The sequence below is a fragment of the Triticum urartu genome, unplaced genomic scaffold (assembly GCF_056163025.1).
Source record: "Triticum urartu cultivar PI428250 unplaced genomic scaffold, HENAU_Tu73 scaffold2, whole genome shotgun sequence".
Lineage (NCBI taxonomy): Eukaryota > Viridiplantae > Streptophyta > Magnoliopsida > Poales > Poaceae > Triticum > Triticum urartu.
Window position 1 is genome coordinate 15,540,093 of NW_028260368.1, and position 11,324 is coordinate 15,551,416.

General features: G+C 37.2%; 3 non-coding genes across 3 annotated transcripts; 1 reads left to right on the forward strand and 2 right to left on the reverse strand.

The window, feature by feature from the left end:
* Positions 1 to 73, reverse strand: TRNAF-GAA (transfer RNA phenylalanine (anticodon GAA)). Its single transcript has one exon. It is a non-coding gene; the product is annotated as a tRNA-Phe (tRNA).
* A 1,667-nt stretch (positions 74 to 1,740) lies between these two features.
* On the forward strand, positions 1,741 to 1,813 carry TRNAT-UGU (transfer RNA threonine (anticodon UGU)). Its single transcript has one exon. It is a non-coding gene; the product is annotated as a tRNA-Thr (tRNA).
* Positions 1,814 to 3,032: 1,219 nt separating this feature from the next.
* TRNAS-GGA (transfer RNA serine (anticodon GGA)) lies at positions 3,033 to 3,119 on the reverse strand. The gene has a single exon. It is a non-coding gene; the product is annotated as a tRNA-Ser (tRNA).
* Between the last annotated feature and the right edge of the window lie 8,205 nt (positions 3,120 to 11,324).

The window sequence follows — 11,324 nt, forward strand, 5'->3', positions numbered from 1 at the left end:
TGCCAGGAACCAGATTTGAACTGGTGACACGAGGATTTTCAGTCCTCTGCTCTACCAACTGAGCTATCCTGACCTTTTCTTGTGCATCATCCTAGTAGAGTATTTGTATCTATGTCAATTAAAAGGACTAAAAATTAATTAAAGTATTTCAAATTTTAAATTTGAAAATGGGGGGGGTAGTCCTATGCATTGTGCATGGTTTACTTAAATAAAACTTAAAAATAGAGTGAATAACCAAGATTTCTTGCCGATACTCTAATAAAAAAGAAATCTATTCAATGAATAGGATAAGATCCATTGAGTTCTCTTCGCATTCCTTTGTGAAAGAGTAGAATGAGAAAGCTAATGAATCTTAAACCCATTGCATTGATAAAAAGAAAAAAAAGTGCATTGATAAAAAGAAAAAAAAAAAGAGGATAAATAATAATAATATAGTATAGTTAGGGAATAAAAGAGGATTTGGGGATAGAGGGACTTGAACCCTCACAACTTATAAAGTCGACGGATTTTCCTTTTACTAGAAATTTCATTGTTGTCAGTATTGACATGTAGAATGGGACTCTCTCTTTGTCCTCGTCCGATTAATCCACTTTTTTAAAGATCTCGAAAACTTTGAATTTTAATTGAAGAATTTGATTATTCAATATTCGATTGGAGTGGATTCACAATAATGAAAAAAAAAAATTATGATATGAGTTTTTTATTTCATAATCATTATCATTTCTAATTTCATTTTTAAAAAAGATAAAGAACCTATATTATAATTAGAATATAATATGAGTTCTGTGATTAATCGTTTGCTATGTCAGTATCTATACGTGTTTATTAAATGTATAAGGTATAAAACCCCTCTTTCTCTAATTTAGAACTAGAAGGAATTCCACTAACAACACAACGTAATTAACTCGATTCGTTAGAACAGCTTCCATTGAGTCTCTGCACCTATCCTTTTCCTTTGTATTCTAGTTCGAGAACCCCTTGTTTTCTCAAAACACGGATTTGGCTCAGGATTGCCCTTTTTTAATTCCAGGGTTTCTCTGAATTTGGAAGTTACCACTTAGCAGGTTTCCATACCAAGGCTCAATACAATCAAGTCCGTAGCGTCTACCGATTTCGCCATATCCCCATTTCCCTCTTCTTTGAGACCAGGATTCCTTGTGTAATTTCATCCATCTCTTAGTTTTTTTTTTGAATCATTGAGTTCATCACTCAACGTAGTCTAGCAGTTCAGTTCGACTCTATTTGAGAGACCTCGCTTGCTTATTGCAATTCAGAATTGAATTGATTCTATCCTTGATGTATTTGCAATTCAATCCGAATCAATATATCCAAAAGTTTTTATCTCCCCCACCTCCCGTCTTACTTTTTTATAGTATTCAAAATTATACTATAACGCTTGATATTTATTCTTTTTTTCTAATCAGAATTAGCAATTTTATTTACTCTGACTCTATGTTCCCCTTAGTGAAATATTAATCCTCAAATTATTAACAAATAATAAAGTCTATAATGATCGAATGAAAATACCAATAAATTCTATAATTTTATTTTTTAATATCCTATAGTTAAGCATATCAAGCTAACTTTATCTTTAAGAAGTTTTAGTATTTTTTTATTTTTATAAGTATAACTTCAAATTTAGAACTAGTTAATAGCTAAGATTAATAACTAATATCTGAGATTTTACGGATTTCCTATACTATACCTATTTCTATTTGTTACACTATTTCCGTTATGTAAGCCCACTTAGCTCAGAGGTTAGAGCATCGCATTTGTAATGCGAGGGTCATCGGTTCAAATCCGATAGTCGGCTTTTTTTTCTCTATCGATGTTCTACGAACAAGAATCTCTTTTTTTCCGAATTAAATGGAGAATCCAGGATCTTTTATGTTTTTTACCTTACAATTTTGCTAGATACAAAACAATAAAATAAATAATATATATACAAAAAAAAAAGATTTTGATGAAATTCCATTTTTTGGGGTACTTTAGTTGATTTTACTCTGTTTATCCTGTAGTTTAATTCAGTTTTAATTTCGATGTATTCTGTAATGTAAATACAATGAAATTAATTGTGTAAAATGAAATTTCAATAAAATAAAAAAAGGAGTCTTCATGTCCCGTTATCGAGGACCTCGTTTAAAAAAAATACGCCGTCTGGGAGCTTTACCAGGACTCACTAGAAAAACACCTAAATCCGGAAGTAATCTTAAAAAAAAATTCAATTCTGGGAAAAAGGAGCAATATCGTATTCGTCTTCAAGAAAAACAGAAATTGCGTTTTCATTATGGTCTGACAGAACGACAATTACTTAGATATGTACATATCGCTGGAAAAGCAAAAAGGTCAACAGGCCAGGTTTTACTACAATTACTTGAAATGCGTTTGGATAATATCCTTTTTCGATTGGGTATGGCTTCAACCATTCCTGGGGCCCGCCAATTAGTCAACCATAGACATATTTTAGTTAATGGTCGTATAGTCAATATACCAAGTTTTCGTTGCAAACCCCGAGATATTATTACTACGAAAGATAACCAAAGATCAAAAGGTCTGGTTCAAAATTATATTGCTTCATCGGACCCGGGGAAATTGCCAAAGCATTTGGCGATTGACACGTTGGAATATAAAGGACTAGTAAATAAAATCCTAGATAGGAAGTGGGTCGGTCTCAAAATAAATGAGTTGTTAGTTGTAGAATATTACTCTCGTCAGACTTGAACTTAACGAAAAAAGGAAAGGTTCATAGAATTTTCTTCCCCTTCCCCTTTCCCCGAACTAAATCGCCCTAAGACCATTACCATTAATTTGTATTTTCCCATCAACTAGCTAAAATTGATTAACCCTAGGATTAGGATCCTTTTTTCTTTTTTCCTCTATGTGTATTTTACATACCACAGTAATTTGCTATAGAGAATTTCTAATTTCTATTAAATCAAAATAAGATAATATAAGATATTATATTATTGCTGGAAAAAATTGTTATTTGATTTGATACATTGTGATCCTTAACGTTGATGAATTAAGAAAAACGGAAAGAGAGGGATTCGAACCCTCGGTAAACAAAAGTCTACATAGCAGTTCCAATGCTACGCCTTGAACCGCTCGGCCATCTCTCCTACATAACTTATTATGGAAAATAAACTGAGTGAATAGCGAGTTTTCTTATTCCTGCAGTACAGGTACAACCGCAACCACTCGGGGGTTCCATAGTTCTATTGGAAAAATTCCTTTTGATCTAAGTGGAAGGATACAGGATTTTTTACTAGAAATTGCGCTCGCTATAAAATAAAAGTTTTAATTTGGGTTTTCCCGCAACTAAAGAAAAAGAAAATGGAAGAATTCTTCTTATTGCATAATAAAATAAAGAAACCTTAGAATTCCGTTTGCATAAGATACGCTACACCATACTATCGAAATCAAAAATAGGGTATGAGACAATTAATAACTTTGAAAACACGAAATAGTTGATAACATAAGTTGTTGTTCAGAAATAGGAAAGTGGAATGAAATCCAGTCTTAGTCAAATATTTCATATCTCTTCGTGTCCAAGCAGAAGGAAAAGGATACAATTTGAGCTGAGCGGAAAATCCATATCTCTCTTATCCATTTAAAGCATATGGATTTAGAGTAGAGCATATGGATCAATCTATTTATAATTATAAGAATCGAATGTGTTTGTTTTTATGTTATTTTGTGAAGGAATGAAAACAATTCTATATAGAATGGGTTGGGAATTATGCCTAGATCCCGTGGAAATGGAAATTTCATTGATAAGACCTCCTCAATTGTAGCCAATATTTTATTGCGAATAATTCCGACAACCTCAGGAGAAAAAAAGGCATTTACTTATTATAGAGATGGTGCGATTTGACTCTTTTTTTTGCTTTTTTTTAGCCCTACCTATACCTCAGTCTTACGAAAAAGAGAGGGGGGTTGGCATAGAGAGAACCAAATTTGTAAAGCAAACAAACCCACGCTTCGGGAAGGTGAGGCGAACTAACAATTCCTTCCGTCGTGTATCCTCGATTGATGCGGCTTCAGATACTTCAATTGTAGATTTGAGTATTGAGCGAAAGGTTACACCTACAGGATATGGTATGGTATGGATTACAGGCCAATCCTACTCTATTAGTATCCGTAGGCAGCATAGGGGAGAAAAGCACTACACCTAGAAATAGGAATCAACAAGAGAAAAACTTTGTTAGAAATTACCCCTTTCCTGATCGGTATCAGGGCTGGGAAGAATGGTTGGGATAACAAACAACCATCAGGTTTGTACTTTGGATACCCCTATAACCATCAAAGATCGTTGAAGTAGCTAATTCCTCTAAATAGGAGGCGTTGAGAACAAAGAAATTATTGGAGCTATCGTTTTCCTCTAGCATTAATAGAATTCATTGGTGTTAAGAAAAACCTCTTGTGGGAAGGTTGGCTAGAGATTTCTTGGAAAAATACCAGCCCCTTTCGGTTCATAATGAGACGGGACTAATTCTATTTTGATTCTATAGATTATTTCGCTTAGTACTATTATGTACAGAAGGGAGGAGCCGTATGAGATGAAAACCTCATGTACGGTTTTGGAACGGAGATTTTTTGAATAGAATGAACGACCGTAACGGATGTTGGCTCAATCCGAAGGAAATTATGCGGAAGCTTTGCAAAATTATTATGAAGCTACGCGACTAGAAATCGATCCCTATGATCGAAGTTATATACTCTATAACATAGGCCTTATACACACAAGCAATGGAGAGCATACAAAGGCTTTGGAATATTATTTCCGGGCACTAGAACGAAACCCCTTCTTACCGCAAGCTTTTAATAATATGGCCGTGATCTGTCATTACGTGCGACTATCTCCACTATAGAAAGAAAAAAAAAAAAGAGAGGATCAAATTTTCTAGTAAATACTAGAAAAAAAGGGCTTTCTACATAGGGATCGTAAAAACAACGATTTTTCCCTATCAGCTGTAGGAAGGAAGGACACTTCACGAGAATCAAAAAACGAAGAAAGTATGGCCTATACTACTACTCTATGGATAAAGTTTCTCAAATTGATAGAGAAAGCACCGTAAAGATCAATTAGTGAGCGACTGGGTCGATACAACTAAAAAAAACTGCTTACTTATCCCATGATATGGGGCAAAATTTAGGAATCCGCTTATGTAATAGAGCCGATCCACTAAGGGATTAAGCAGCGGTGTAGTATCAGATCCCAAAGATAGTAAGTTCTTTTTTCTTTCTTATGGAAAAAAGTCTTTTTCAAGGATTCTATAGAGATTTCATATATGAAACCGGGATAGTTACCTCTCAGAAAATTTGAACGAAGGCTCTATATCTATCTATGCTTCATTCTTCTGAAGGTGGGAAAAAAGATCAAACTGATTATTGATAAAAATTAGGGTTTGAAACTTAGGTAATTAATTTCTTCTGCTTAACCCAAGAACAAATTGGATCGATTTTTGATAAATCGAATTCAGTTAAGATAGGGGAAATTCAGATAGCAATTTCTGAGCCGTATGAGGTAGGAAACTCTCAAGTACGGTTCTAAGGGAAGGAACTTCCTATTCCGACCGAGGAGAACAGGCCATTCTACAGGGTGATTCGGAAATTGCGGAAGCTTGGTTTGATCAAGCTGCTGAATATTGGAAACAAGCTATAGCGCTTACTCCGGGAAATTATATTGAAGCACAGAACTGGTTGAAGATTACGAAGCGCTTTGAATTTGAATAAGACCATGCTCCTTCTTTTTCATAAAATGGGTGGTTTGGTTGTTGATCCATTAATCAAATAAATTAGGTCGTAAGATCGAATCAAGAATTTCATTATATCCATTTCTTATACCTTCTATTTTATATGATATTTCATAAGAATAAACCATAGGGATAGGGTCTAGAATAGAAGTAATAAAGTGAATAAAAAGAGGGGGCAATCTAAATATTGCTAATATATTAGGACCATCTTATTAATAATTCTAATGAGTTATCTTGGAATTTAGAATCAAATAAAAAACCCTATATTATGCTCAAGGAAAGTAGATATAGATAGGAGCTTATGCCCTCAAAAAAAAATACACTAGTTTCTTAAATTAAAAATAAAAAAGATTTTTTTCTTACGTCGAGAAATATTTGTTTTTCAAGATAAACAATGTCCGTTAGGCACCTAATCTTTATGTCATAATAGACCCGAACACTTGCCTCGGATTGACTTCAATATATAATTGCTCCAGTGAATAACTAAAAAAAAAATAGAAGGATGGTAGATAGTAAAGAAAAGAACTAATCACAATATCTATCTTTCAAAATCTATCTTTCAAAATCTATCTTTCAAAATATATATCTTTCAAAGATTCACTAAAAAGACAGTTGGCGGGTCTCTTTGTATGTCTTGTCCGGAAAGAGGAGGACTTAATGATTATTCGTTCGCCGGACCAGAAGTAAAAATTGTTGTGGATAGGGATCCTGTAAAAACATCTTTTGAGGAATGGGCCAGACCCGGCCATTTCTCAAGAACACTAGCTAAGGGCCCTGATACTACCACTTGGATCTGGAACCTACATGCTGATGCTCACGATTTCGATAGTCATACTGGTGATTTGGAGGAGATTTCTCGAAAAGTCTTTAGTGCTCATTTCGGGCAACTTTCCATTATCTTTCTTTGGTTGAGTGGCATGTACTTTCATGGCGCCCGTTTTTCCAATTATGAAGCATGGCTAAGTGATCCTACTCACATTGGACCCAGTGCTCAGGTAGTTTGGCCTATAGTAGGGCAAGAAATATTGAATGGTGATGTAGGCGGGGGTTTCCGAGGAATCCAAATAACCTCTGGTTTTTTTCAGCTTTGGCGAGCATCTGGAATAACTAGTGAATTACAACTCTATTGTACTGCAATTGGTGCATTGATTTTTGCAGCGTTAATGCTTTTTGCTGGTTGGTTCCATTATCACAAAGCCGCTCCCAATTGGCCTGGTTCCAAGATGTAGAATCCATGTTGAATCACCACTTAGCGGGATTATTAGGACTTGGGTCTCTTTCTTGGGCGGGGCACCAAATTCATGTATCTTTACCAATTAACCAATTTCTTGACGCTGGGGTGGATCCTAAAGAGATACCACTTCCTCATGAATTTATCTTGAATCGGGACCTTTGGCTCAACTTTATCCTAGTTTTGCCGAAGGAGCAACCCCTTTTTTCACTTTAAATTGGTCCAAATACGCAGAATTTCTGACTTTTCGCGGAGGGACTAGATCCAGTAACCGGTGGTCTCTGGCTGACCGATATTGCGCACCATCATTTAGCTATTGCTATTCTTTTCCTAATCGCAGGTCATATGTATAGGACCAATTGGGTATTGGCCATGGACTTAAAGATATTTTGGAGGCTCACAAGGGCCCATTTACAGGACAAGGCCATAAGGGTCTTTATGAAATCTTAACAACGTCATGGCATGCTCAATTATCTCTTAACCTAGCTATGCTAGGCTCTACAACCATTGTTGTAGCTCATCATATGTATTCTATGCCTCCCTATCCATACCTAGCTACTGACTATGGTACACAACTTTCCTTGTTCACACACCACATGTGGATTGGCGGATTTCTAATAGTCGGTGCTGCTGCACATGCAGCAATTTTTATGGTAAGAGACTATGATCCAACTACTCGATACAACGATCTATTAGATCGCGTCCTTAGACACCGCGATGCAATCATATCCCACCTTAACTGGGTATGTATATTTCTAGGTTTTCACAGTTTTGGCTTGTACATTCATAATGATACCATGAGTGCTTTAGGCCGTCCACAAGATATGTTTTCGGATACTGCCATACAATTACAACCTATCTTTGCTCAATGGGTACAAAATATCCATGCTACTGCGCCTGGCGTAACAGCTCCTGGTGCAACAACAAGTACTAGCTTAACGTGGGGGAGGCGGCGAGTTAGTAGCAGTAGGTGGCAAAGTGGCTTTGTTACCTATTCCATTAGGAACCGCAGATTTTTTAGTCCATCACATTCATGCATTTACCATACATGTGACTGTATTAATACTTTTGAAAGGTGTTTTATTTGCTCGGAGTTCCCGTTTGATACCCGATAAAGCAAATCTAGGTTTTCGCTTTCCTTGCGATGGGCCTGGCCGAGGGGGAACATGTCAAGTATCCGCCTGGGATCATGTTTTCTTAGGTTTATTCTGGATGTACAATGCAATTTCGGTAGTCATTTTCCATTTCAGTTGGAAAATGCAGTCGGATGTTTGGGGTACTATAAGTGATCAAGGGTGGTAACTCATATTACAGGGGGAAACTTTGCACAGAGTTCCATTACGATTAATGGGTGGCTTCGAGATTTCTTGTGGGCACAGGCATCGCAAGTCATTCAGTCTTATGGTTCTTCATTATCTGCATATGGTCTTTTTTTCTTAGGTGCTCATTTTGTCTGGGCCTTCAGTTTAATGTTTTTATTCAGCGGCCGTGGTTATTGGCAAGAACTCATTGAATCTATCGTTTGGGCTCATAACAAATTAAAAGTTGCTCCTGCTACTCAGCCTAGAGCCTTGAGCATTATACAAGGACGCGCTGTAGGAGTAACCCATTACCTTCTGGGTGGAATTGCCACGACATGGGCATTCTTCTTAGCGAGAATTATTGCAGTAGGATAGTGGCTAGGAGGATTTGAAAGGCATTATGGAATTAAGATTTCCCAGGTTTAGCCAAGGCTTAGCTCAGGACCCCACTACTCGTCGTATTTGGTTTGGTATTGCTACCGCACATGATTTCGAAGTCATGATGATATTACTGAAGAACGTCTTTATCAGAACATTTTTGCTTCTCACTTTGGGCAATTAGCAATAATCTTTTCTATGGACGTCCGGAAATCTGTTTCATGTAGCTTGGCAAGGAAATTTTGAATCATGGATACAGGATCCTTTACACGTAAGACCTATTGCTCATGCGATTTGGGATCCTCATTTTGGTCAACCCGCTGTGGAAGCCTTTACTCGAGGAGGTGCTGCTGGTCCAGTGAATATTGCTTATTCTGGAGTTTATCAGTGGTGGTATACAATAGGATTACGCACCAATGAGGATCTTTATACTGGAGCTCTTTTTCTATTATTTCTTTCTACGCTGTCCTTAATAGCGGGTTGGTTACATCTACAACCCAAATGGAAACCAAGCCTTTCGTGGTTCAAAAACGCGGAATCTCGTCTCAATCATCATTTGTCAGGACTTTTCGGGGTAAGTTCTTTGGCTTGGACAGGACATTTAGTTCATGTTGCTATTCCCGCATCCAGGGGGAGTACGTTCGATGGAATAATTTCTTAGATGTATTACCCTATCCCCAGGGGTTGGGACCCCTTTTGACGGGTCAATGGAATCTTTATGCCCAAAACCCTGATTCGAGTAATCATTTATTTGGTACCGCTCAAGGAGCGGGAACTGCCATTCTAACTCTTCTTGGGGGATTCCATCCACAAACACAAAGTTTGTGGCTGACCGATATGGCTCACCATCATTTAGCTATTGCATTTATTTTTCTCATTGCCGGTCACATGTATCGAACTAACTTCGGAATTGGGCACAGTATTAAAGATCTTTTAGAAGCGCATACTCCTCCGGGGGGTCGATTAGGCGTGGGCATAAGGGCCTTTATGACACAATCAACAATTCGATTCATTTTCAGTTAGGTCTTGCTCTAGCTTCTTTAGGGGTTATTACTTCCTTAGTAGCTCAACATATGTACTCTTTACCTCCTTATGCATTCATAGCACAAGACTTTACTACTCAAGCTGCTTTATATACTCATCACCAATATATTGCAGGGTTCATCATGACAGGGGCTTTTGCTCATGGAGCTATTTTTTTCATTAGGGATTACAATCCGGAACAGAATGAGGATAATGTATTGGCAAGAATGTTAGACCATAAAGAAGCTATCATATCTCATTTAAGTTGGGCTAGCCTCTTTCTAGGATTCCATACCTTGGGCCTTTATGTTCATAACGACGTCATGCTTGCTTTTGGTACTCCAGAAAAGCAAATCTTGATCGAACCTATATTTGCCCAATGGATACAATCTGCTCATGGCAAGACGACATATGGGTTCGATATACTCTTATCTTCAACGAATGGCCCCGCTTTCAATGCGGGTCGAAGCCTATGGTTGCCCGGATGGTTGAATGCTGTTAATGAGAATAGTAATTCGCTTTTCTTAACAATAGGACCTGGGGATTTCTTGGTTCATCATGCTATTGCTCTAGGTTTGCATACAACTACATTGATTTTAGTAAAGGGCGCTTTAGATGCACGCGGTTCCAAATTAATGCCAGATAAAAAGGATTTTGGATATAGTTTTCCTTGTGACGGCCCAGGGCGCGGCGGGTACTTGTGATATTTCTGCTTGGGACGCATTTTATTTGGCAGTTTTCTGGATGTTAAATACCATTGGGTGGGTTACTTTTTATTGGCATTGGAAACATATCACATTATGGCAGGGCAACGTTTCACAATTTAATGAATCCTCCACTTATTTGATGGGATGGTTAAGAGATTACCTATGGTTAAACTCTTCACAACTTATCAATGGATATAATCCTTTTGGGATGAATAGTTTATCGGTATGGGCGTGGATGTTCTTATTTGGACATCTTGTTTGGGCTACTGGATTTATGTTCTTAATTTCCTGGCGGGGGTATTGGCAGGAATTAATTGAGACTTTAGCATGGGCTCATGAACGCACACCTTTAGCTAATTTAATTCGCTGGAGAGATAAGCCCGTGGCTCTTTCCATTGTGCAAGCAAGATTGGTTGGATTAGCTCACTTTTCCGTGGGTTATATATTCACTTATGCAGCTTTCTTGATTGCCTCAACATCAGGCAAGTTTGGTTAATTTAGTTTGTTTTTTTGTACTGTATCAGCACCTAGTTCATTACTCTTGATAGAGAGGGAGGATCTGCCTTTTAGATTTCTTTTTCTATTTATTTTTCCATCTAGGATTAGAACCGTATACTTGGTAATAATAGCAACGACACATTATGGCAAAAAAAAGTTTGATTCAGAGGGAGAAGAAGCGGCAGAAATTAGAACAGAAATATCATTTGATTCGTCAATCTTTAAAAAAAAAGATAAGAAGCAAAGTTTCTCCTTGAGTTTGAGTGAAAAAACGAAAATGCGAGAAAAATTGCAATCCCTACCGCGTAATAGTGCACCTACACGCCTTCATCGACGTTGTTTTTTTGACCGGAAGACCTAGAGCTAACTATCGACATTTTGGGCTATCCGGACACGTACTTCGAGAAATGGTTTATGAATGTTTGTTACC